Here is a 23,918-nt window from a genome sequence, read left to right on the forward strand (position 1 = left end):
TTCCACAAGTGACGCCTAGCCACCATTAACTGTCACAGTCATTATGCATGTCCACAACACACTAGAACTTTGTGCAATATCCTATCCTCAAACTGTTAGAAGTGCTGGTCATTTATTTGCCATTCCAGTATTTATCGTATGTTTTACTCTTAGTACTTCTTTGCTATCATGAAAACTTTTTCTTTGTGCAAGTGTTTTGAAACATTTAATTCTTAATTAGTATTTAATTTTCTGAATATTGCTTAGTCTTAATTTTTCTTCTAAGATTTATACTATCTCTTTGACTTACACTTTATTTAAAAGACATTGTATGATATCTTCTAGTATTAGAAACTTTACAAAGTATATTTCCAGTTTCTGTTGACTTTATATTACTTCTTCCCTGTCTTTTATACACATATACACACACATATATGGAAAAAAAAATACGTGTATAACCCAACATAAGATTGGTACTGTTTCATAGAAATCTGCAATGACCTTTAAATAAGGGTTCATCTAATATATCTTTTATATAATCCTGCATAACTATCATATTGAAAGCTCTTTATTGTTCATCCAGGAGCATACTGCACCTTCTCTTGCCTTTTGAATTATGCTCTTTGTTATTTCCTATATGCTACTTCTGGAGGTATTAAAATATTTCAAGATTGTATAACTAGAAAATCTTACTTTTAGTTTTCAAAGGAATGTTTGCTAAGTACAAAATTCAAAGAGAACATCTTTTCTTTCAGTCCTTTAATTAATCTAGTTTCTTACACCCTTGGTCCTTTTTTTTCTTTCTAATGTGAAATAAGATGCTATTTAATTTTGTTCTTCCATAGCTAATATTTTTATGTATATGCTTTAGTGATCTTTTTTCTTTACAAGATGTTTTGGACAATTTAAAAAAAACCTACTCAACCTCTTTCTTTGGTATATAGTACTTGATAACATCTCCCCAAAAACTAAAATTCTTTAAAACACACTTAGAAAATGTCTCATCTTTGAGACATTTTCTCAAAGAATTAACCTTTGCTTGTTAATTTTTAAATACTGTGAGACTCTAAATATTAACTTTGTAAAAGCAGTTCAAATATTAACTTCAGATTTGCAAACGTGAACCCTCTGGACTAAATGTTCCCACAATGCTATAATTCTCTTTCAGAGCAATTACCTTTGGATTGAAATCATCTCTCTAATCTTTGTGACCCCTTCCTTAAGTGGCAGGCAGAATTGTGCACTTCTGTCTCTTGTTCAATGGCTGGCAGAGGGCCTGGATCATCACATGTTTTGTGCTATTTATATCTTATGACCAAAAAAATCCTACTTAATCTACTCAGAGCCATTTGCTCTCCTCCTATTGTTTCTCCATGCAATGTGGCCAGGATTGCTCCTACTTAGAAACATTTATTCCCTATTGCTCTGAAGATGAATAAATTTTGTAGGATAGTCCAGGGGGATCGGACTCTGCCTCCCCTTTCCATCTTCATTTCCTACCATGCCCCTTTTTCCTTTATGTGTTTAGCCACACAAGGAAATCATATGCATCAGACTCCCAGGTGAAGGAATTAACTTTCTTGTGGGAAACACGGGCTAGGTAAAGTGAAACAATAAATCTGAGTGTACTCCGAATGTTTGAAAACTTTCTCAGACCTGTGGTGTGTGCTACTGCGTACTCTAGGGTGAAGAGCAACAAATTCCACCAAAAAAAATAAATAAATAAATTATGGCATATTACTAGAAGGAGATACTGTGAAAATGTATTAGATAGATGTACATTTACTTACATGGAGATTCTTACATCTTGAAGTGAAAGGGGAATGAATATATGATTTAAGTATGTCAATATGCCCATATAAAATGTTACTAGCAGCACTTGTAAAAGGTAAGAATATAGATTACACAGTATAAAGAATTCTTTAAACTAAATGTTATACAGCTTATCTTAGAAAGCAGAGAGGCACTCAGAAGGAAAAATGAGAATCAGACATGAATTCTGAACTGAACTTATTCAACAAATTTAAAAGAAGTGAAGTCATACAGACTATAAGCTCTGACCACAAGGGAATCTAAGTAAATATCAATAAGAACAGCAAGAAGGAAAAATCCCACAAACATTTGGAAATCACATAGAACATGCCTAAAACAACCTATGGGTCAAGGACAGATTATCAAAGGAAATTTTAAAACTACCATGAACTGAATGAAAATGAAATACAGCATATCAAAATTGCTCTAGAAGGCCACACTGAGGGTAAAGGCCGGGGCAGGCATGCCCCTTGCATGCGCAGATCCCTGGTTCCATCCACAGCACCACAGTAGCAGCACCGCAATACAAAAGGATGAAAAACAAGAAGAGGCTTGCAAGCAACACTGCCAACAAAGAAAAAATAACTATAGAACATCTATGAAACCCTCAAAGCCGCATGGTGGGGGGAATAAAAGGAAAATGTGCAAATGACACACAAGACATTTCACAAAATAGAATGGGGCAAGGTGGAGAAAAAACGCTATTGGACATCCCTTGTTATGTAAGTTAAAGCCGTGATGATGTATCACCAAATAGCTCTCCAAATGATCAAAACTTTACAAACACTGACAGCAATAAGTACTGGTGAGAAAAAAAAAGAAACTGGATCTCACCTATAATATTGTGACAAAACTGTTCAGCCGCTGAGGACAATAGTGTCAGTTTCCTAGAAGAGTAAATGTACACTTACATATAACCCATTGGCTGCACTCCTCTAAGCATTGATCCCAAATAAATAAACATGCTTTCTTAAAAAAGCCCAAACACAAATGTTCATCATAAGTTTATTAAGAAAAACTAAAAACTGGAAACCAAAGTATAGTTGAAAATCCCCACTGGCTGTGCCATCACCCAGCATTCACAGAGTACCGCCCAAAGGTCACAGACTACACAGCTTTCTTCATATAACAAGCTCAAGATGCCAGAAGCAGAGAGACAGGGACCAGCCGAGTGGGCGCCCAGGCCCGGATCAAGGCAGCAGAGTACAGGTGTGACTATCAGAGTGGCAGGGGGGAACACAAGCGGGGCCAGGCGCTCTGTACCTTAGAAGAGGCCATCACATGCATCGGCATGTGTAACAAAATGGAACAGAATGACAGCACATGCTTTCCAGCACTGATTTCCCAGCTGACACAGTACATGTGTGTAAAGCTTATTGGATGCGAGTACACAGGAGAGAAATAAAAGTGTTGTCATTTTTAGTCTTGTAACTCGCTTTGAATGTCTATTTCCAATTACGTTTTTTTTTCTATAAAGGAAATAGATAAAAGAATAAAACAATTCATCAACCAGAACTAGCAGCATCTAACACTCTAAACTGCCAGGTATAGTGGTGCATGCCTCTAATATCACCACTCAGGAGGCTGAGGCAGAAGAATTGTCAAGAGCTTACATCCAGCTTAGGCTACACAATGAGTTCAAGGCCAGCCTAAATTACAAGGCAAAACTCTACCTCAAAAAAGTAAAGTACTGGGGGCCTGCAGGCTGCTCAGTTGTTTAAAGTGTCAGCTTGAGTAAACTCAGTCAGGTGCAGGGCACCACAGTTCGATGCCCAGCTCCACAAGCTGCACCAGACCCGCCCTTAAAGCAGCCTGAGCTAGCAAAAAAAAAAAAAAAAAAAGTAAAGTGCTATTGTTTCTCATATTCATTTGTCAATAATTTTATGGCAATTTTTATTCTAGGAAAAAAAAACACACACAACACTTTGATTGAGACTACACTGGGCATGGTGGTGCACACCTGTAACCCCAACATTCAGGGAGGCTGAGGCAGGAGGACTGCTGAAGAGCTCAAGGCCAGCCTAGACTACAAAGTGTTCAAGGCCAGCCTGAACTGCATTCAAAACCTTGTCTCAAAAAGACAATCAATCAATCAATTAACCAATCAATAACTGACTTTGTTTTACTTCACAGTATTCAAAATATAAAATAAAAACAGTTTTTTTGAAAGTAGCAGTAAACAATTAAAATTTTTACATTCTGGGGTGAGATGGAATCTCAGTGTTGTTTTAATTTGAATAATTATAATTTAAACTCTTTAAAAAAAACAAAAAAATTTTCACGTTGACTAAAAATAAATAAATAAAAATATCAAATAAAATTATTTTATAGCATTAATGGAGTGGGTTGTGGAGTCAGAGTAGATTTAAGTCCTAGTTCTATAACTTATACATATATGATATGTATATGAGGTTCAGTGGTGTAACAGTCTAGAAATGCAAAACAAAGGCCAAGATTCCTAAATATTCTCTTATTTCCAAGTTGACTTTATAAACAGCCCCCGCGTGATATTTTCCAGTGTCATATCACTTCATGCAAATTATTCTTACTTCACATTTTCAGGTAAAGAATGCTATTTTGCAGACTGGCTAACACTGCTCCCCACAAGTCCTCCTACAGAGCTCTGCTGATACAAATCTTCTGCAATTTTCTAGAAATTATTTCTATACTCACTTATCCAGCTTTGTACTTTATTTCAATAAATGCAGTAAGGATTGCAAAAAAGATATCAGCCCACCTTTACATCATAACTTAAAATCTTCTTTAACTTCATTAAACTAATTATTTTCTTAGTTCTTCTGAACTCCTAAAAACTGTCACACAGCCATCAAATAGGATTAACAAACTCAAGTTTAATACTATTTACTATGTCTCATCTTCTAATCATAGAAGTCATTAAAAAATTTGAGGACAGTGAACTTTCTAGTGCAGACCACTGATACAGCACAGTAAGAACTTCCAAACAATACAAAACTCTGGGGTTCTGCGATATCATTTTTTCACTAGTTCTAATGTCCTTTATTTTTCAAATAATGCACATTAGTTATACAGAGCAGGTTTCTGTCACACCTTGGCCTCCTTCCTCTTTCCTTTTCCCTCCGTCTTACTCCCTTCTACTTTCCTAATGTCCCCCTTCTACTTCAATGTCATTTCTTCCTTTTTAAAGTTCCGCGTATGAGGGAAGGTATATTATTTTTGACAGCACATAAGTAAAAATACTGTTCTACATATACATACAACATAAAAAGTCTACAGTTAATGCCAGTGAGTTCTGTTAATATTTGCTAAATGATCAGATTATAGCTGCTCTTGTAATACACAAAAAAGTGTGACAATCTATATGTTAATTTGCTTTACTATCACCATTTTATTATCTATATGTATCTAATAACATGTTTTGTACTTTGAAAACATATAGTAAAATTTATTTTCATAAGTCTTTGCTTTTTGTTTTAGGCCAATTGTCATTCATTGATTTTTTTTTTCTTTCATTAAATTTGATCAATTAAAAAGTGATTTGGTACTGTGGATCAAACTCAGGACCTTGCACTTGATCTCCCAAGTCCTAAAATTTTTTTAAAAAATTTTAATTAGTACTGTGACATTCAAGTGTATACCTTCTGGTGTGTTTCATAAGCACATGTATTGAGATTTATAAGTATTTTACAGATATTAAATAATCATATATGTATTAAATTAGATTTTATTTCATTTACTAGAAATATCTGTCTTCTTTAAAAATACACTTTGATAAACTTTTAAAATGTAATGTATCATTTTATCACACATATGCACCCAACTATAACTATATATTACCTGTTTTTGACAGCTTTTCATAATATTCTAACTACTTACAATAAGGAAAAACATTTAGTTGAAATATACATGGCAAAGGGTTAATGCTCTTCATATACAAATACTTATTTAAAATAAATAAAAAGACTCAATAGGAAAATGGATTTATATATGATCATACATTTTCCAACAGAAAAATATATAGATTCTTTAAAAATATATTTTAACTAAATGGTTTTCCTCATTGGTTGTTTTTCTTGTCTTTTGACATGACTTTTGCAATATAAAAACTTTCAATTATATATCATTCATAATTTACATTGGAAATATCAGATTATATGTAACAATTATGGAACATGTTTTATTCACCTTGTCTTTTTCACAATAATTCGTGGTGTATTTGGCACATAAAAATGACGTTTCTTACAGTACACAGGTAGAGAACTAAGAACACATCCTAGCATAGACTCAGTGTTCAATATGGTTTTGTTACTACTATTGTTATTCCTATTGTTACAGTGACCTTTATGCGCCAATTTGACTGGGCTTTGGGAAGTACAGATAGCTTATCAAAACATTATTCTTATAAAGATGTTTCTGAAATTAAAATTAAAGAGGCATACTGAATGAAAAAAAATACTGTTGTATACATTTTTAATTTTGGAATGGTTTTCTCTGATGTTAGCAAATGACATAACCACAGTACCTTGGGCAAAATTAAAAATAGGATATCAGTACAACAGTATAAACTAAAGCACAGATTTAGTTCTACATTCATCTTTTTTCTTACCTTTTGGGTAACTGATAATACTGGACATTCTTGGGGAAAAGTAGACATTCCAATGTGTTAGGGAAGTTCCTATTATCATTCTTAATTTAATCTGGTTCCCAGCTATTCTATGATAATCTTTGATTCTCTACATGATTACAGATTCACCGTAACACAGAATTTAGCGTTGGAAGACACTTTGTAAATTATCTAAATACACATTTTATGAAGTATAAATTACGATCCATTACTAGGTATGTTAAGAAATCATTATAACTTAATAAAACAGAACAGGGGCTGGTGAGATGGCTCGGTGGTCTAAAGCACCTACTTAGAACAAGCTTAGCAAAGCACAGGGACCACGGTTCAATCCCCCAGCACCACATGCCAGCCAGCCCCGCCCCCTGGTGGGCTGAGCTGGCCACACACACACACACACACACACACACACAAAAAAAAAAAATTTAAAAAATAAAACAGAACAAAAATTATTAAAAGTATTATATGACAGTATTACTGCTTCATAAATCTTTAGTTCTATTTGTGTAAATGCATATATATGAGTTACACTACTAAAATATATTCCTTTCCACACAAGCCAGAGTCAAGAATGTTTTGCAAGTTATTCATCTACCCCAAACCAAAGAAAGAAACTTTCCAAAAAAAAAAAAAAAAGAAAAGAAACCTTCCTATAACACCCCTGAAAGGGGTGGAGATGTAACTCTCTCTAGCCTGAATTGGATCCAAGCACTGTAAAGACAAAGACAAAGCCCAAGCAGATGATGTTTGCATCTCTATTTAAAATTATTAAAGACAAAACATTTACTACTTATACACCAGGCAGTGATACTAGGAATTTTTAATGTGGAACCAACATTTACCTCGTGATTTTCAATTCCCAACTCACCAAAAAAAAAAAGGTTATTTTTTTCTTCTACAGAAAAAGATTCTGCAGTCTTTATTTTCTTGCCTTTTTTGATTTTTTTTAAAATAATCAACAAACATCTAGACATCAAAAAGTTACTAAAGGAAGTTTCTGTTTTAGTCCCCAGCAGACTCTGAAGGCAAGGACAGAAACAGAAGGCAGACATACATAAGGACGATGAACTGAAAAGAGGCAATGCCGGGTGAACGATCAAACCAGCACAGAAACGCCCTCACAGAGGTGATGTGAGTAATGTTGTGACAGGTGGGCGGCACGCAGGGCCAGAGTATGCATTTCTTACTAACAAATATTCTCATTTTGGAAAGCTTTTTAAAAAATTTTAACACATATGAAGAGGAAGAAAAATAAGTTTCATATTCAGAAGAAAAAAAAGATCCCCAAGAGATCTGTCTTCTTTGATATATGTGATTTTATTCATTTTAATAAAGCAACTATTATCTTTGTGTAATCCCAACCAAAATAGTAGTTCATTTTACACACACACACAGATTCATATATTCTGCTATCTGGCAGACTCATTTTGCTGAAAATGAATATTTTTACTTAAAACATAAGGGGAAAAATTCTCACAAAAAATTGGCACATTAGAGCTTATGTATTATTCCACATTTATAGGAATACTTTGGAGCCTAAGTCAAGTCTTTTACTCTACTTTTTACTCTACTTCTAAATACAATACGCTCCCAAAGCAACAGCGATGTGAAGTCATCACAGAGGGGCAAATGCTGCTATGCAGAGGCACACGAGGGCAGACAGCGCTAATGTGCCAATCCGTCTGCCAACAGCGACTTAGAAAGTGATGGCAGACAGGTGCCCAGAAACAGATGGCTAGAAGGATCCGGCCTAGGAACAAAGCACTCATGTACCCCCTGAGCTTTACGGTAAGGCTGATGTCTGTAAGGTTGATAGAGAAACTATATGAAGGATTCTTTATGCTCGTAATTATAGAATTTTCTGTTTAACAACATGAAAAACATGTGCCATAATTTTAGGAAGGAAAACTACCCAAAATTATCTAAATAAGCTAAGTTTTCATTTCCAAAATGGATATAAACGGTCACTAATTCGGGAAACTTGGCTGTCCAAAAAACTTGATTTCCTGAGAATTGTAGTTAACTATAATTTGCACCTTCAATTTTACCTGTTTCAAAAGCTGTAACTACTTAAATCTTTTTCAGAACGTTCTATTACTACTTAAATCCACATCTCATAATCCTTGATGCTAACAGTGAGTGATGGGCCAGAGGAGGTACGCCACACCTGTAATCCCAGCATTGGGGTCGCTGTGGCAGGACTGCCACCGAATTCAAGGCCAGCCTGGGATATCTAGTGAGTTCAAAGCCAGGCTGAATGACAAAACAGAAAAAAGAAAGTAATACATACTTGGGTTGGGGAAGCACTATTTCAATAACGACATATGAGTCGCCTACAGAACTTGTTTTTAGTTGTACTTGAGATTGAACCTGGAGTACACTGAAACATACCCTCTCCCCACCCCCATTTTTAAGACAGAAACTGATTAGGTTGCTAAGTTGCCCAGGCTGGCCTCAAACTTGAGATGATCCTGCCTTAACCTCCAGGAGCCAAAGAATTTTTGAAACACTGGTGTTCAAGACCTCCACAAGAAATTCTGAGTTAATTAGTCTACATAGAGCCTGGGCATCAGAATTTTTAATGCTTTGCAGGAAAATCTAACATGCCATCTGAGCTACAAACCACTTAAAAGTTTTCTCCATGACAACTTTAAGAATATTTAAAATTAGCTGTTTATTTTTCTTTGTCTAGATTTTTATGAGACAAGAGTATTGCTATGTAGCTCAGGATGGCCTTGAACTTATTATGCAGCCCAGGCTACCTTCAAACTCAAAGTGACCCTCCTGCTTCAGCCTCCCCGTGTTGGGACTACAGGAATGTTTAGGGACAAGAGAGGTAAATGAAGAAAACAAAGAACTTATTTTTATACCATCATGATTTTATTATAGTAAACATTACACACTACAAATATGCACCAAAATAAGGGATGGAATCAGGTGATAGTGAGAAGAGAAAGGAAAAGAGAACAAAGCAAATGAATAAAGACATTTTACCTCATGCTGTAACAACTCCCCACAAGGAATGTAAACATAATGTACTACAAACACAAACTAATAAATTTTCAAAAATTCAAATGAAAGATCTCAATTCTAACTAAAAACTTGCAATTTATTCAAAGATGCAAATATTAAGTTTGTCACTCAAAAGTACTCGCTGGAAAAACTAATTCCAACGACAAATTTATGCTGCCCTCCAGTGGCTCAAAATAGTTTTACTTGGACTATCCCCAAAAGGTAATGATTTTATTTTTTAAAAAAGAAAAATTACACTAATTAAATACCAAAGAATAAGGTTTCAATTTTCAGCATACATGACCTCATGAGAGTAACTATATTCATATTCAAGACTCTTAATTATCAGACCATTTTCAAATTATGTCTGCATATAATGTAAAAAGACAAAAATCTACCATGCATTCTGTAACAGCTCTCAATTTAGCTTCTTTCATGAGTTTACAGCAGTACTATTCAAATTAAATGCTTATATCCCATGCAAAATTTGAAAATTATATATATACATATATATGTACGTGTGTGTGTTTTGTTTTGTTTTGTTTTGTTTTGTTTTGTTTTGTTTTGTTTTGTTGTACCAGGGATCAAACTCAGGACCTTACACTTGCCAGGCAGGCACTTATGCTGCTGAGCTATAGCCCCAGTCCCAATTATATATATTCTTGTGTTTTATTATATCTAAAATATTACTTAACAGATATAATTTTTCATTAGAAATTTATATACTTGCTTCTATAAACACAAAGAATGTACTTTCTAACATTTTAAAATAAAACTTCGTATTACTCTTGCTATTTACCCTAATCTATTGAAGAAAATATAAAAACCCTGTTAAATATATCCTGCCTTTGACATCACTTTATCTTCTTGAACTTGCAATTTATTCCACTGTCCACACAGAATTTTAACGTGTGTTATTTTATTTCTAAAAGTCATTTTTTTTTGCTAGTTCCATCACAACTCTAGGCATCACAATATGCATACTAATTAAAATTTATGGACATACGATGGCATCTTTGTGGTTCTGGGTACTAAACTCAGGGTCTCAGGCAAGGCAGGTGTCTCACCGCTCAGTCACACCCTCAGCCATACAGAAGTGGTACTTCTGTGACCTCAAAGCTACACGGGAACTGTACCATGAGCTGCCACTGCAGTTATCATCTGTACATGACGAAACAACATAGCGCAGGGCACTTCTGAATATCTGTGCGCCAAATAACACAGCAGTCAATTTTTACCAAACAAAACTTTCTCACAATATCTTAACCCACTTTCACCCTTTTCACTTCAAGGAAACACTGCACAGCTTCTTCAGACATATTCAAATGCCAGCAGTACTACGCCTGCACTTTGGAGTCATCATTAAGTAAAATAAAGGTCATCGGGTTACTTGAAAACAAGCACTGTGACATGGCAACAGCTCATCTAATAACCAAGATGGCGACTGACGAACAGGAATAGCACATAAAAAACATACTGGACAAAGGGATGCCTCGCACCCTGGGCTACAGAGATTTCCTCATGTTAGTTAAACACCACACAATTCAAAACATATACTTGTTTATTTCTGGAATTTTCCATTTCAGAGCATTGAACTACAGCTGACTACCAGGAACAAACTGCTCAAATTAAAGCCACATATAGCTGTGGATTCCTGCATCTTATTGCTATAAATTCATCTCTCTTCTAACTGCACCAGCTAATACTTCTAGAGCAATGAGGAGAAGTTTTGGAGATACTGTGCCTTATCCTGTGGACTCAACTGAATTAGATATCCTGCCTCAGTTACCACTTCCAAGGCATCTGTGGGAACGGTCATCACGCCATTTCTTACTGGCTCCTGATCACTGGTACTCCCCTACCAGGCTATCAACTCGAGAGCTAAGGCAATACCGTATTCATCATTGTTTTCACCAGTGTAGTACTTCTTAAGAACTGTTGAGTGATGTGACATTTGCATACTAAATGAATCAATCTATCCTAGTCGCAAAGACTCAGAGTGAGGAAAAATGTGTCCCCAAACAAAAATCTAGAACCAAGAGAGTGTTACAATTAATGTGACAATTTCATATCCATCAGGATCGCTATTATGAAAAATAAGTGTTAGTATGGGCAGGAGAAACTAGATCCCTTGTATATCCCCAAATTTGGAGGATCCGGATTTCTATTAATTTCTATTAAGTAGAAATTTCCCTGAAAGAGCTAGTAAGTATGTCAGCATAGCATGACATCCCCATTCCTTAAAAACTTATGGGTTGCGCTAAAAATCAATTACTGTAATCTTGCTATCAGGTCCATCTTACTTCTAGCGCCCCAGACTGAGTCACTGCCTTTCTGTTTCCATATTCAGCTCTGTCTACTACTTCTACATACGGATATCTAGTGCCTTCCTAGCTCTGAGCCTTGTACAACATATTCAACATTAAGGTATTCACGCTTCTTTTGGCTGGTTAATCTTACTTCTAAGAAACAATTTAAAGCCTAAGTTGCAGGAGGAATACCGTCTCTCTATTATCCCTGATATGTCTGGGACCTTCTAACCTTCTCTACTGTTACTGCTGGAGCTGCAGAGGATTGCTGTAAGGTGGCATCAAAGGAAAAATGTTCTTTGAAAGCTAAAATCAGATCTACTATACGTAAATTTCTCACTATCAGTAAAATGCCTATTTATTGGCTTTTTATAAACAATGCCACTATTTATCACAGAATTTCTATGAGAAAATACATTATAAGTTTCTAGTAACCAATGCAAAAACAAAATTTGAACACTGCCTATTTGATGATCATCCAAAACTTTACCTAGAATTTACAAGGTATAATACTACATTTTCAAGAACCATTATCAGGGGGAACTACCCGCTCGGGGCCCCTCCTGTCCCTCTCTTGAACAGGAGCTTTCTTTCCTTCAATAAATATATTCTGCTCATAAAAAAAGAACCACTATTAGAGAAACTTCTATAAACATGTACCATAAACTTACATTATTAATAGCCATAGTATTTACCTGAAAAACCATACTTACCTTTATTTCTAAATCCAAATGACATTAAAAACTTTATAAAATCTTTTCTAAAAATCAATAGCTGGAGAAAATGCATAGAAAGTGATTGAGCATTAAGAAGGAACACTTACCAGAGAACATGTCTCATTTTTGTCTTTTTTATTCAGAAAGGAACTCTCCAAATAAGAGGGGGGAAGCGTCACATTTTTCAGGCTAAAATGTACACCCATATACAAATTTTTCTCCAGAATTCTGAAAATTGAAAGCTTGAACAGGTACATTACATGCCTCATCAAAAAAGGGCTGCATAGTACTTGGGAGGCTACGGGAGGAGGGTTACTGCGAAGTCAAGGACAGAATGCACTGCCTATCAAAAACCTTTTCTCAAAAAGAGCAATAACAACAGAGCTTCATAAACTGTCATTTTGTACCTGTATTTTATTTTTTTAGCCCCAGGGATGGTATCCAGTGCCTTTCCAAGCAGCTACAACCCCTGCCTAATTTTACTTTGAGAAAAGGCATCACTAAATTGCTGAATTGTCCATGCTGGGTTCAAATTTGGATCATCCTGCCTTTGCATCCTACCGTGCTGAGAGAATAGCCCAGTACCCTCAGTTCAGCTCTGTGCAGAAACAGAAAGGAAGAGAGAAAAAAAAAGACCTACTATGGCAAGGTTTTGCTTAACTGAATTAACTATAAATAGTCTGACAGTGCTGCTTCAAACATAAAGTGAGTCAGATACTATGTTTCATTTTTCAGATCTTGAACAAGATTTATAAAATTAGCCTCTACTAATTACAGAACAGGGAATGTTATTTATTTGCCCTATTCTAGACAAAAAAAAAAAAACTTTATGATGAAAAAGGTATAAATTTAATTAATGGTCACATTTTCTAAAGAATTTTTTTTTTCTTTTTGAGACAGGGTCTCGCTATGTAGTGTAGGCTAGCCTTGAACTCACCATATAGCCCAGGCTGCCTCAAACCCATGGAAATATTCCTGCCTCAACCTCCAAGTGCTGAGAAGAATTAAGCTCTTTTAACCCAACTTGAGGAATATAGTAATAATGTATTTGTTGGTACATGTTCTTTACACTCACCTTTGTGGAGAATAATGTTTAAATTTTTAACCTAAAGAACTCAAAAAAGGTCTCAACAGCATTTTTAAAAAGTAGCAAAAAAATTTCAGATTGTCAACCCACAATAACCAAGATGTTCTAAATTTAAGAACTGGCTTTATTTGCTTCTGCTTTTGTTTTCATTTAAGGAGGATATACAAATATTAGACTTGTAGGACATAAAATTTATTTTATTTAATAAACATAGATAATCCAAAATTATGTGGTGACTCTTCAGGCTGCCCTGCTGTTTCTCAGAGCAGAACAAAGCAGTGCGAGTCCTAAATTTCTATATAGGAAATGTATTTCCAAGTTCCTGGCGCTGAACAACTCCACAGCAGAAAACACAGACTAGCCGAACCACGACCCTGACAGAACAAAGCTAAAACAAACAGCCATGAAACTCAGCCAAGGCAGAAGAGGCATGTGCACGAAAGACAGCATCCAAGTACAAAACGCCACAGATGTAAATTCAAGTTAACAATTCCTCATATGCAGTTTTCCAGGAGAAAAACAATTATCTGAACTACAACAATAGTATTATTGCAGGTCCAACTAAGTTCCAACCAAAACCAATGTGCCCATATTTTCAATACAGAATCAAATACTCAGAATATTACAGTCATAGCTTGATTTTTATTGGGCAAAGATAAATTGTTTAAAATCTCTCCGAATGCTAATATCACTGCAAAGGCAGTGGCACTCAGATTCCTTTAAGGAATTACACTATGGTACAGCAAGGTAATGATCCATATATGGTTCATGACCTACTTTATTAAATTTTAAAACCAGCACTACAAAGAAACACTATTCTCAATTTTTGGATGACTTAACTAAGAATCAGATGGTTGAAATCTACAGAGCTATTGACCTGGACTATAGCAACTACAATATAAAAATGGCTAACAACAATTATTGCATAATTTCATGCAAAACCACTTGATTCCCAAATACCCTATGAGATAAGTACTAGTTTAGCCTCCCAAAGACATTCTCAGTGTTTCTGGCCAAACACTTGAATAGCAAAACTATGACTCTTACAAATACCTTTAGTTTCAAATAAAATGGAACATTATAAAATACTTTTAAAATCCATTTTGAAATAAAATATATTCAATGAAATATGCCTACTTTAAGTTCATAATTTTATGATTTTTTAAAGAAAACTAAGTTTATTGGTACAATTTAGGTATACAATTATATTCACTATACAGAATTTGTATTTGTACATAAGTTTTGATTTTTTTTTTCACATTCCTGTCCCCTCCTTTTAAACCTCTTTTCCTTTCTATTCACAAAGCTCTGTTTTGGTTTTTTGTTTGGTTGGTTCTTTTTCAGTGGTACCAGGGATAGAACTCAGGCCCTTGCACTTCCCAGGCAAACACTTATCCCACTGAGTTATCTCCCCAGCCCCCTCAAAGCTCTGTTTTGATTTGTATCCTTCTTTTCTGGTTGTTTTCTTTTCCTTCCTTCCCACTGCTCTCCCCCTTCCCTAGTTCCCTTTATTTTTTTCAACAACTCCTTCCTATCTCACAGTATCGTACATTTTGGTTGATACTTACAATTTCAGTTTCTCACACTGAGAGATAGTGTGATATTTATACATGTGTGTCCCATTTGTTTCACTTATGATTATGATCTCAAGGTCCATCCACTTAGCTATAAATGTCTCAATTTTGTCTTTCTTTATAGCTGAGTAATACTCTATTATATAAAAAAGAAACATCTTTTTTTATCCATTTATCAGTAGATGGGCATCTGGGGTGCATCCAAGATTTAGCTACTACAAACTGTGTCACTACAAACATGGATACACATATACCACTAGGATATGATGCTTTTAATTCTTCTGATACTCAGAAGATATGCGGGAGCACAACAGCTGGTCAGATGGGACCTTCAATCCTAGCGTGAGGACTCTCCACACTCATGTCCACAGCAGCTGTGCCAGTCTACCCTCCCGCCAGCAGCTGGAGAAAGCTTCCCTTTTCCCCACAACCCCGCCAGTGTGTGTTATTAGCTGTTTTCTTGGTAAAAGCCATTCTTTCTGAAGTGAGAATGGAATCTCAGTATTGTTAATTTGCATCTCTCAAGTGACCAGTGATCTTGAGAATTTTTTCAGTTACTTCCCATTTGCACTTCTTCTTCTGAGAAGTGCCTTATGAAGTCTACCTTGTACAATACAACAAACACCAAAGTCAAGATATGCAGCATGGACTGGGGAGATGGCTCAGTAGAATAAGCGCTTGCCTGGCAAGCACAAGGGCCTGAGTTCAATCCCTGGTTCCGCCAAAAAAAGCCAAAACAAAAACAAAACAAAAAAAAAGATATGCAGCATTTTATCACCCCAAAAGATTTCCTTGTGCAGGAAACATTATATTCACTGTGTAGCTAGCTTTTTTTTTTTTTTTTGCTCAGTTTGATTTTGAGAGTCACATATATTGTTACACGGATAAGGAGTTTTCCTGTGGAATGTTATTCTGAGGCATGGCTGTATTACAATCTGCTTAACCATTTACCGGGCAGTACACATTGGGGTGTTCCTAATTTAGGGTGAGGATAAAGATGCTGCTGTGTGCATGTCCCAAGTGTGAGACTACTGGATGGAATGGTAAATGTTTAACTTCAAATGAAAGTAACAGATTCTGGCAAAGATGACCACTTCGCATTCCCAGCAGCAACCCAGCACTCGCTGCCCTACTCCGGCACTTGGTGCTATCAGTCCTCTGAGAAACACAGCTATGGTTTTAATTTGCATTTCCAAGGTAACTCCTGATTTGAGCATCTTTTCATGATTTTTAAACATTCTTATCTCATCCTTTGTGAGGATCTATTTGAATGTTTGCCCTTGTCTATTACTTTTTGTTAAGCTGTAGCCACTGCTTTACATATTCTGGAGACAGATTATTTTTCAAATGCATGTATTGTGAATGTTTTCCTTCCATACATGTCCTGCTTTTTCACTTTTTTTGCAGTATAATAGCATAGCCAGGACTCCCACATATTAAGTAAAATCTACTACTAAGCTACATTCCCAGCTCTATTTTTTATTTTGAGATGAGATGAGGATCTCACTAAGTTGCCCAAAGTGGCCTCAAATTTGGGGTCCTCCTGCCTCAGCCTCCCAAGTGGCTGTGATTACAGGTGTGTGGTAACATATCCCCCATTTTTTCATTTTTAACAGTGATTTTTTAAGTACTAAGTTCTTAATTTTGATGACATTTGAATTCTCAACTTTTTCATTACTCATTTTTTTATGTTCTAAGAAATCTTTGGAGACCGGTTTGTTTCTGCCTAGAAAACCAAACTTTACAACTAACTATTGGAAAGAGTATCCCTTCATTCCAATCTTATCATAAGTGCCACTGAAGCAAGCACAAGAGTACACTTTCCAAATCATTACAATGGCTGCTGAACAGAGATGGCTCTACTTCTTGCCTCCATGTCCTAGAGATCAGCAATCTTCCGGGAAGGGTCACACAGCCAACAGATAAATTAATTTGCTAATATGTTCCAGGACTTTTATATCTGTGATCATGTGGTATATTCATCTTAAGTTCACTTTTTCTCACGCCAGCTTTGGTAACCCGTTCAAATTCTCTTACCTGGTTTATGAGTATTATTTTTTAATGTATTTGGTACAGGGTCTCACTCTGCAGTTCGACTCACAGTGATCCTCCTGTTTTCAGCCTCCCCAGCACTGGGCTTACAGGCATGTACCACCACGCCAGGACTCTGTGGCCGGCTCAGCGCACCCAGGGGCGGGGCCCTGCGGCCTGTGGTGCTGGGGATCCAACTGTGGTCTGTGAGCTCGCCTAAGCAGGTGTTTAGTCAGTGGAGCTATCTCGCTGGCTCTGAGTATTTATATTTTAATGTAAAGTATTTTAACCTTTCTTTGATCAAATAAAATACCCCTACTTCTCCTGCAGGCTTTTTGTTTTATATTCTATAAAGTGATATCTTCATGATGAAGTCATTTTTAAAAGTTCAATGATTTCTATATGTAAAGTATGCTACAAGAGAAAAGACTGCATTCCTCAAACCAAGGCTTACAGTATACAGAAGGCAAAGCAACTATCAGAACAAATTTCTGCTTTTTACCACTTAATACTCATTTCATTCATCCAGGAGATATTAAAGTTACATATTTCACTGACTATTTTCTACTAGGTTAAATCCTACCACATACTTACAAGTCCAAGTAAAATCAAATATTGGTAATTTCATTTGTCATTTGTCAGCCACTGGCCTTGGCATAGTAACCAAAGTGAACTCACTCAGCCTGGCCATTTTGTTTATACACAAGCACCACCTGGTGGTAGAAACCAAAACCATAGGTTTATACCTGTTTACATTCTTGCTACTAGAAAAATTCTGTGTTTCTTAACTGTTCTTTCTTTTTTTTTTCTCTTTTTTTTTAAACTGTTCTTTCTAATACACTTTTTTGAAAGGTATTATGAGCAGTGAAGAATCCTTATGCTGACAGTTTGAACATTCTCAAAATAAACAGCACACCAACCTTACAAACTATATAACATGAATTTTCAAAATGTACAGGTTAAAACTTGCATCCCTAACCCAAAAACCCAGGGTGGGGAGATGGCTCAGTGGAATAAGAGCTTCTCTGGCAAGCACAAGGGACTGAGTTCAATCCCCGGTTCCACCAAAAACAAAACAAAAGAAAAAAGACCCTGTCTCCTAACCCAAAAACCCAAATCTGAAATGTTCCAAAATCTGAACCACTGTGAGCACTGAAATGCTGCCACAAGCCCAACAGTTCAATGTATACAACCTGTTTCATATACAAAATTAATTATTGTATAAAACCATCTTCAAGGCTCGGGCACTCAGCTCAGCTGCATAAGCGTCTGCCTGGCAAGCACAAGTCCCATGTTCAATCCCTGGTACCACCAAAACATAAATAAATAAATAAATAAATAAATAAATAAATAAATAAATAATCACCTGCAGATTATGTGTGTAAGGTATGTGCAAAACATAAATGAGTTTCATGTTTAGACTTGGGTCTTATATCCAAAATACCTCATGCATATGAAAATATACTAAAACCCAAAAAAGTGTAAAAATCTGACACATTTCTAGTCCCAAGCATTCAAGAAACAGGTACAGTATTTAATCTGTATAATATAAAAGCTATTTTCATAAGCCGAAACTGTAGTTACTTCTAATTTTACTCATAATTAACGTAATGATATAGTTCAGACATTTAAAAATCTTCTACTCTAGCTAGGCATTCTGGCTCACTCCTATAATACCAGCACTTGGGAGGCTGTGAGTTGGAGGCCAACTGGGACTATATAATGAGTTTAAGACCAGCCTGAATTATAAAGTAAGACTCTGTCTCAAAAAGAAAAAAAACACTTGCACTCTATTGAATTTCCATTGGTAGCCACAGCTATCTATAAAATTCTTTCCAAATCGCACAGATTTATTTCCCATTGCTACAGAGAAAATTTAAGCAGAGGCTTAGCTCCAACAATAGGAACAAGTAGTAACTTTTAGGCAAAATAGTCCAAACTCTCCTTGTTTTTCAACCTGCCATTATTATTTGACACATGTTACATCAAAGTAACTTTACCACACTGGCTGCAAGTGTTTACTTTTCAATCTGACACATTAGCCAAAGGCAGCCAAGCATCTTCTTGACACAACCACAGCATCTTGTTGATCTAAGCACATGTGGTGACTGCAGTGACCCCGGGCACTGCTGTACACCATAACATTGCTCCAAACTGGGCAATGACATACAGAGCGAGAGATACTCTCTTTGATAAACAAAGACCTCATAAGTCACTCAAACTTAGGTTGAATCCTAAATAATGCCATTTTCTGAAGAGAATTACACAACCTGTTCTTAAAATTCTGGACACTAACTATACCTCTTCCCAGGTGTCCTTTCAATAAACCCTCAACAATAACTTCCACATGTCTTTTGTTGAAGTCTTGAAGGGTGTTAAACATTCCTAAATGTTCCACTGACAATTTAAATTCAACATAGTCAAAATCAAATTTGTTTTTCCAAAACTGACTTGATAAAAATAATCTTCCCTTAGAATGTTTTCCTTTGGGGAACCATTCTCTTGTGCCCCCCAAGCCTCCTGGCACAGCCTGTAATCCTAGACCTCTGGGAGTCTGAGACAAGGAGGGTCACAGGACTAAAGGCCAGCCTGGGCAACTTAGTGATTTAGAGAGACCTTGCCTCAAAATAAAAATAAATAACATTCTAAATATAAAGGACTGAGTATGTAACTCAGTGTGAAGGTCGTTGATTCAACTCTAAATCCCCCCTTCCCATGTGCTTTCCATAATAGTTTGGGTAGAGCTAATTGTCATTTCTCTCCAGACTGAGAGCATAAACCTTTTAGGCAGTTACAGTATGCTCCCACTATGCTCATTTTGAAAAATAAATTCTTGGCTGGGCAGTGTTTTAAGAATGACTAAAACAAAGCAACTTCTTCATCCTTTAGTACTGACTGTAAATCCAAACTATAGATTATGTCACAAATAAGGAACAACAAATAAGATTAAGCTTCTCTGAAAAAATAAAATCAAGCACAGGAAAAAATGAGACAAGAGCTAGAAAAAAGGGGCTGGGGAGATGGCTCAGTGGAATAAGCACTTCCCTGTCAAGCGTAAAGGCCTGAGTTCAATCCCCGGTTCCACAAAAAAAAAAAAAAAAAAAAAAAAAAAAAAGAGGGAGAGCGCTAGAAAAAATAGAAAAGAACTACATAAAAGCTCTATATCCAACCATGTCTGCAGACCTCCCTGAGGGACTTACCAGTTACATGGGCTCAAAACTCCCACTTTCACATAATCTAGTTTTGAGTTGTGGTCCTTTGAAAATCTACATAGCAGATCAAGGTACCAGAAATGGCCATTTGCCAAGCAATCATGATTTTTCAAATCTGTGAATATACAAAATTAAACTGTCTATAGAGGCCTGATTCTAGCCTACCTATGAACTTATATAACTTTCACAAGAAAGAACAAAGCACTGCCATAATTTGGGTAAGTGTCCCACAAAGGCCCATGTGCTACTAGTTTAGTTCCTAGCTCACATAGCTCTGGGTGACAGAGGTACTTGCAGGACATGGGGCCTGAGTACAGACACCTCCTCACATGGAGCCATACTATTAGGGCTTGGCCTTCTCTCTCCCTTCACTCCGGGCCACTGTGAGCTGCACAGTTTCCCCAACACACACTCCCAGCAATGACATTCTGCCTCACCATAAGTACAGAAGCTACAAGACCAACCAACCACAGACCAAAGCCTCCAAAACTATGAACCAAAATAAACTTTCTGGGCCAGGAACATAGTTCAGCAGGCTTAAGTGCCTGCTTGGCAAGCACAAGATCCTAAGTTCAATCCCTAGTACCAAAAATAAATAAACAAACTTTTCCTCTTCTTAGACTGTAAGTACAAATTATTAAAGCTAACTAGCACAAGCAAAAAATGTTGTCCTATCTTTACCTTGTGGTATCATATAAACGTTTGAATTTTCTACTTTATATGTTGCTGAAGAATGCCTCAAATGAGAAAGAAAGATTTGAGGAGGCACCACTGCTGTCAAACATCTTACCCATAACAAAAGGAGAAAGGTATTTTAGAATCCACATAATATCCTCCTCAGTTTGCCCAAGCAAAAATCCTTTTCCTTCTCCCATAAGACACAGCAGATATTTTTAAAAAATAATAATAATAATCAGTCCTCTGAGGCCTCTAAATGATTTTAAAAAGAGAAAATTCATCATCAAAGAACAAAGAAAAAACAGTATTGTAAGATAGCTATATTTAATAAATAAAAAATGAGAGGGACTTTTAAAAAATCCTAAATACCAGTTTCTTAGACTTCCTAACCTTTCATTCCTCCGCCTCAACACTACTGACTAACCTGGAAAGTCTCCTCTCATCTTCGGCTCCCAATGCCCTGTAATGCAATTAGGTGTTGTCACCAGCAAAGTGAGATCTGTGTGAAATTCCAACAACCTGCTTAGTAATGGCTAGGTCTGGCCTCTGTGTAGGGAAAATCCCTTCTGACCATTAAGAGGCCTAGTCTAAGATACACCGTATTCATGACTCTCGCCTACCAAAAAATGAGCCTCACGCAGGACAGGAATTACCGCTTGATTTCTAACTGCTTTAGCACATTTCTTTCACATAGAAATAATAAATTCACTGCAAAATTTCAATGAAGGACCACAGATATTAAAATATAACAAATGTTAAAACATAATACTCATGAAATCTATTCATTATAGTACATTACAAATAAAATTTCAACAAGTATGAAATAGCCTATTCCTTTCTAAGGAATACTAAACGTATCTATTATGCTAAAGTGGACAACTAGCTTTATTTATACACTAGGTAACCTAAGACTAAATAAAGACAGAAAGACAGAGAAAGAAACTACTCTAAGAAAACAACAAGGCCTGGTGGCACATGACTGTAATTCCAGCACTTGGGAGACTGAGACAGAATGATCATAAGCTTGAGGCCAGCCCGGCACTGTAATAGAAACTTACCTCAAAAAAAAAAAAAAAAAAAAAAAAGTTCAGTTCCCACCCTTTCTATGTGACGTGCACACCAAGCTAGGCTAGGATGCACTACAGTCAGAAGTTGGTGTGCTACAAAGGAGGAAGGGAACCACAGAGCCTCATACCAGAAAACAACAAACAGCAAAGGGTTTGGGCCAAAGTGAATTACAGTCACTAACTGCAGGTTTCAGCCAGCATCTCATGGAGAGGAGACATCACAAATCACAGGAACACTGAAAGCCAATACAAGCCATGGGGTGGGGGTGGGGAGAACAGCACGTCAGCAATTCCCCCAGGTACTCTCTGGGGCGATAGGAGAGAAGTCTAAGGAACTGTTCAAGTTTTTCTTAAGAGACCCTGAGCAATGACCTTAAAAGAACTATTTACAATTTGAATAGGCCTATGCTTTAAATGGATACAATTAAAGACAACTAAAAATATCAGATTCTATACAGACAAAATATTCTCTATGGACAAAACACTCTCTGCACAACAGCTTCATTGTCAGTAAATAACACAAAATCATAACAAAAGCTTCAGCAAAGAATTCTTTGTCTAAGAATTTCTTGGACAAAAGCAATGAAAGACTTTCTTTTTAAAAAACCAGAAGATTGGGGGCTGAGCTGTAGTTCAGTAGTAGTTGGCTAGCACAAGCCCTCTGTTTGATCCCTAACATGGAGAGGGGAAGGACAGGAAGAAGAGAGGAGGGCTACAACTAGGCATAGAATCATACAATATACCCTAACCATATGATCACACAGAGCTATTAAAAACATTTTTGAGGATTAAAAATATGGAAAATGCACATTATATTAGGTGATATTGGGTGAAAGAAGGCACTGCAATATGTATGAAGGATAAACAAATTAAGATACAGTATACATGTACAAAGGAACAAAACTCAAATATGCAACATAGATGACACACAAAACAAACAACAGAAAAAGAACATCATTATACAGAATGAAAAGGGCCAGGCACATAGTAAATACTCCACGAGTCTATCTGTACAAAATTCAAGCGAAACTAATCTGTGGTTACAAAGCAGAGGTGACTTCTCCGGGAGGGTGTGTCACTAGCAAGGCCTGAGAAAACCCTCAGACAAAGGGAATCTGAGTACAGGACTTTGATCTGGGTGGCCATTACAGCAAAATACACATATGTAAAAAGTCATCAAAAAAGGTATACTATACATATACAAATAAAGTCATCAAGGTATAGTATAATAAAGGTTTGTGTCACTGTATGCATATTATACCTTAATAAATGGCTATAGAAATTGCACATAAAAAGCACAACTTCAATCTGGTCAAATATATTTATACAAAGAAAAATAGGATGTAAGGGACTTTAAAACATTAAAGGTGGTTAGTTCTGGAATTATAAATTGTTCATTTTTATCTTTCTGTATTTTCCATATTCTTTATTATTTTTCTTTGCTTTTTTCTTTGGTGTTTTTTGGTTTTGTTTTGTCTTTTTGTGACAAACCTGATCTTAAACTCACAATGTAGTCCAAGCTAGCCTTGAACTCATGGTAATCCACCTGCCTCAACAGCCCAGTGTGGCACTGGGATTACAAGTATGCACCAACATACCTGGCTATTTTCCATATTCTTTACAGTGAGTTTTATATGACTTACAATAGGGGCACTATTATTTTGAAATTTTCACTACACTTCCAAAATTCTGTGACACCTGCACTATGGCAAAACCGGGCAATGTGCAAAGAGACCTAGTAAATTCTTCCTTCCTCCAGTAAATTTCCTGTAAACAAACACTCAAGTTCATTAATGTATTCAGACAAAGAATTTAAAAAGAAAAAAAAAAAAAAAAAA

At 36.2% G+C, this 23,918-nt stretch overlaps 1 protein-coding gene across 8 annotated transcripts in view; it reads right to left on the bottom strand.

The window, feature by feature from the left end:
• The window catches only part of Stau2 (staufen double-stranded RNA binding protein 2), a 353,933-nt gene that overhangs the window by 248,535 nt on the left and 81,480 nt on the right, over positions 1-23,918 (bottom strand). The gene's annotated exons all lie outside the window — the stretch shown is intronic.

This window comes from Octodon degus, unplaced genomic scaffold (assembly GCF_000260255.1).
Source record: "Octodon degus isolate 3935 unplaced genomic scaffold, OctDeg1.0 scaffold00091, whole genome shotgun sequence".
In the NCBI taxonomy this organism is placed as follows: Eukaryota; Metazoa; Chordata; class Mammalia; order Rodentia; family Octodontidae; genus Octodon; species Octodon degus.